Below are 5,093 nucleotides of genomic sequence, written 5' to 3'. Positions count from 1 at the left end.
AGACAGGTCAGTTCATCTGGTATTCCTATCTCTTTAAGAATTTTCCACAGTGTGTTGTGATCCACACAGCCAAAGGCTTTGGCATAACCAATAAAGCAGTAGATGTTTTTCTGGAACTCTCTTGCTTTTTTGATGATCCAACGAATGTTGGCAATTTGATCTCTGGTTCCTCTACCTTTTCTTTTTTTTTTCTTTTTTTTTTTTTTTATTATTATTATTTCTTTTTTCCAGTGGGTTTTGTCATACATTGATATGAATCAGCCATGGATTTACACGTATTCCCCATCCCGATCCCCCCTCCCACCTCCCTCTCCACCCTATTCCTCTGGGTCTTCCCAGTGCACCAGGCCGGAGCACTTGTCTCGTGCATCCCACCTGGGCTGGTAATCTGTTTCACCATAGATAGTATACATGCTGTTCTTTTGAAACATCCCACCCTCACATTCTCCCACAAAGTTCAAAAGTCTGTTCTGTATTTCTGTGTCTCTTTTTCTGTTCTGCATATAGGGTTATCGTTATCACCTTTCTAAATTCCATATACATGTGTCAGTATGCTGTAATGTTCTTTATCTTTCTGGCTTACTTCACTCTGTATAATGGGCTCCAGCTTCATCCATCTCATTAGGACTGGTTCAAATGAATTCTTTTTAATGGCTGAGTAATATTCCATGGTGTATATGTACCACAGCTTCCTTATCCATTCATCTGCTGATGGGCATCTAGGTTGCTTCCATGTCCTGGCTATTATAAACAGTGCTGCGATGAACATTGGGGTGCACGTGTCTCTTTCAGATCTGGTTTCCTCAGTGTGTATGCCCAGAAGTGGGATTGCTGGGTCATATGGCAGTTCTATTACCAGTTTTTTAAGAAATCTCCACACTGTTTTCCATAGCGGCTGTACTAGATTGCATTCCCACCAACAGTGTAAGAGGGTTCCCTTTTCTCCACACCCTCTCCAGCATTTATTGCTTGTAGACTTTTGGATAGCAGCCATCCTGACTGGCGTGTAATGGTACCTCATTGTGGTTTTGATTTGCATTTCTCTGATAATGAGTGATGTTGAGCATCTTTTCATGTGTTTGTTAGCCATCTGTATGTCTTCTTTGGAGAAATGTCTGTTTAGTTCTTTGGCCCATTTTTTGATTGGGTCATTTATTTTTCTGGAATTGAGCTTCAGGAGTTGCTTGTATATTTTTGAGATTAATCCTTTGTCTGTTTCTTCATTTGCTATTATTTTCTCCCAATCTGAGGGCTGTCTTTTCACCTTACTTATAGTTTCCTTTGTTGTGCAAAAGCTTTTAAGTTTCATTAGGTCCCATTTGTTTAGTTTTGCTTTTATTTCCAATATTCTGGGAGGTGGGTCATAGAGGATCTTGCTTTGATTTATGTCGGAGAGTGTTTTGCCTATGTTCTCCTCTAGGAGTTTTATAGTTTCTGGTCTTACATTTAGATCTTTAATCCATTTTGAGTTTATTTTTGTGTATGGTATTAGAAAGTGTTCTAGTTTCATTCTTTTACAAGTGGTTGACCAGTTTTCCCAGCACCACTTGTTAAAGAGGTTGTCTTTTTTCCATTGTATATCCTTGCCTCCTTTGTCAAAGATAAGGTGTCCATAGGTTCGTGGATTTATCTCTGGGCTTTCTATTCTGTTCCATTGATCTATATTTCTGTCTTTGTGCCAGTACCATACTGTCTTGATGACTGTCCTCTACCTTTTCTAAATCCAGCTTGAACATCTGGAAGCTCCTAATTTTAAAATTAGGAGAAAAAAAGTCTGACTTTTGCTTTTTTTTGTTTTGAAGAGATCAGGCAATGTGAGCCATAGTCCAATTGGGCAAGATGGGTGGAGTTGGGTGACTGCTGGCTCCTTTCAGGTCCAGAGCAGTCCAGGAACTGGCCTCAGCCCTGTCCCCTCTGAAACTGCATCTGAGTCCCACTTGTCACCTACCACCACACTTGCCCTTTTTTCCTGTATCAAGGAAAAAAGCCAAATATTTCACCTGGCCATCTTCATTACCTGTCTCCTCCTCATAAGTATCCAGGTTAGTAATGCCTATTAAAAAAAAGAACAAGAAGATCATTGAACAAGAATTGGAGAGAAGTAAAACAAATTATTTTTCACTGCTGTCTCTGTGTTATTGGATTGCGTTTTCAAGGATTAAAAAGAATGAAAATAGCCAAACCCAAAGATGCCTTAATATTCCTACTTCAGGTTCCAGTGCAGTGCAGAATCACTCTTCTGGGATTATTTTCTGTTCCAGATTTTCTCCACTTTCCTGCCACAGGTTCTGTGGTTTCTAGTTTAATATACTTGATCAGAATCACCTACTTAGCAGACATATTCACATAACAATTCACTGGGGCACAAAAATTATGGGCCTGGGCCACAAAAATTATCTAAAAGCCAAGAGAATAATGTTCCTGGAGTGTTCAGAAGATGGTAATGATTTAGAGTGACATTCTGGCAGCAGACTCCCTGGTTTCACATTCTGGCTCTAAAGCTTCTTCTTAACTGCACAGTCTTAAGAGAGCTCTGCTTTGATTTTCTCATTTGAAGAATAGTACTAATCTCATAAGGCTACTGAGAAAGAATGCTATAACAACAAAACTAACAAATGTTTAATTGAATGTCTGTAAAAATAATAAACTAAAATTTTTTCTCTTAAATTTAAATGTTATTAGATTTAAAAAAACATTTGAAAAAAACAATTTGAGAGTTAGTTTTCTCCACTTATAAGTTCTAAGTATATGAAAATTTCTAATAAGCTACCATAAATTTTCTCAAAATTATTAACTGGTTAAATTATTTGGTGGTGGGACTTCCCTGGTGGTCCAGTGGCTAAGATTGTGAGCTCCCAATGCAAGGGGCCCGGGTTTGATCCCTGGTGGGGAACTAGATCCCACATGCTGCAACTAAGACCCAGCACAGCCAAGTAAATAAATATTTGAAAAACAAATTATCTGGTGGTTATTAAAAGCTTACCACCGGGAAGGTAGCGGGGCCGGGGCCGGGGCGTAGGGCTGGGGCGGGGGGGATGTTGGGGGGTCCAGGCAGTGGCGGGCGGCGGCCATGAGGAGGCGGTTTACCGAGTCCTCTGGGCGGAGAGTTCTCTCTCCCCTGCCGCGGAGGCGGTGAGGGCACTGGGATGCGAGCTGCGTAACATCGCGATGGCTGCCCAAGGAGAACCCCAAGTTCAGTTCAAACTTGTTTTGGTTGGTGATGATGGTACTGGAAAAACTGCATTCGTGAAGCGTCGTCTGACTGGTGAATTTGAGAAGAAGTATGTAGCTACCTTGGGTGTTGAGGTCCATCCTCTTGTGTTCCATACCAACAGAGGACCTATTAAGTTCAATGTGTGGGACACAGCTGGTCAGGAGAAATTTGGTGGACTGAGAGATGGCTATTACATACAAGCTTAGTGTGCCATTATAATGTTTGACGGAACATCGAGAGTTACTTACAAGAATGTGCCTAACTGGCATAGAGATCTGGTACGAGTGTGTGAGAACATTCCAATTGTGTTGTGTGGCAACAAAGTGGATATTAAGGACAGAAAGGTTACAGCAAAGTCAATTATCTTCCACCGAAAGAAGAATCTTCAGTTTTTGACATTTCTGCCAAAAGTAACTACAACTTTGAAAAGCCCTTCCTCTGGCTTGCTAGAAAATTGATTGGAGACCATAACTTGGAGTTTGTCGCCATGCCTGCTCTTCCCCTGCCAGAGGTGGTCATGGACCCAGCCTTGGAAGCACAGTATGAGCACAATTTAGAGGTTGCTCAGACAACTGCTCTCCCAGATGAAGATGATGACCAATAAGAAAGTGAAGCTGGGGCCCAGCGTCAGAAGTCTAGTTTTATAGGCAACTGTCCTGTGATGTCAGTGGTGCAGCGTGTTTGCCACTTTATTATATAACTAAGCAGAACATGTGCTTAATCTTTGGGTGCTGAAGGAGATGGATGGGCTTTGGAGTGAATGTGGCAGTTTAAAAAAAAAAAATACCTTCATTTTTTGGACCTGCATATTTAGGTGTTTTGGAACACAGTTGTTTCCTCCTTGAGTTTCAAATATAAGACTGCTATAGTCACATGCAATATTGAGAGGTGGAATCTTGTTTGTTACTGTCATTCCCATTCCTTTTCGTTTAGAATCAGAATAAAGTTGTATTTCAAATATCCAAAAAAAATAAAATAAAATAAAAGCTTACCACCAAATAATTTCATAAACAAATTTTAAAATTATTCCTGAAGCAAAATATTGTTTTTAATGTGAGATGTGGGAATATTTTAACAAAGCTGATAGGATGAGGATTATAGATTCTAAAATTAAGCATGCCTAGATTTACATCCTGAAATGTGAAGTCATACGTCCTGTAATGCAAAGTCAGTTGGGCCTTAGGAAGCATCACTATGAACAAAGCTAGTGGAGGTAATGGAATTCCAGTTGAGCTATTTCAAATCCTAAAGCTGATTCTGTGAAAGTGCTGTACTCCATATGCCAGCAAAATTGGAAAACTCAGCAGTGGCCACAGAACTGGAAAAAAACTGGATTTCATTCCAATCCCAAAGAAAGACAATGCCAAAGAATGTTCAGACTACCACACAACGGCACTTATCTCACACGATAGCAAAGTAATGCTCGAAATTCTCCAAGCCAGGCTTCAATAGTACGTGAACCGTCAACTTCCAGATATTCAAGCTGGTTTTATAAAAGGCAGAGGAACCAGAGATCAAATTGCCAACATCCCTGGATCATCAAAAAGCAAGAGAGTTCCATAAAAACATCTATTTCTACTTTATTGAATACACTAAATTCTTTGACTGTGTGGATCACAACAAACTATGGAAAATTCTTAAAGAGATGGGAATACCAGATGAACTGATCTGCCTCTTGAGAAACCTATATGCAGGTCAAGAAGAAACAGTTAGAACTGGACATGGAACAACAGATTGGTTCCAAATAGGGAACGGAGTACATCAAGGCTGTATATTGTCACCCTGCTTATTTAACTTATATACAGAGTACATCATGTGAAATCACAAGCTGGAATCAAGATTGCCAGGAGAAACAGCAATAACCTCAGATATGCAGATG

At 40.1% G+C, this 5,093-nt stretch overlaps 1 pseudogene; it reads left to right on the top strand.

Moving 5' to 3' along the window:
• The first annotated feature begins 3,168 nt into the window (after nucleotides 1–3,168).
• LOC133050397 (GTP-binding nuclear protein Ran-like) lies at nucleotides 3,169–3,818 on the top strand (annotated as a pseudogene).
• The last annotated feature ends 1,275 nt before the right edge of the window (nucleotides 3,819–5,093 follow it).

The sequence above is a fragment of the Dama dama genome, chromosome 32, assembly GCF_033118175.1.
Source record: "Dama dama isolate Ldn47 chromosome 32, ASM3311817v1, whole genome shotgun sequence".
Lineage (NCBI taxonomy): Eukaryota > Metazoa > Chordata > Mammalia > Artiodactyla > Cervidae > Dama > Dama dama.
The sequence above is the reverse complement of the archived record's forward strand: the minus strand, read 5'-3'. Positions and strand labels throughout refer to the sequence as shown.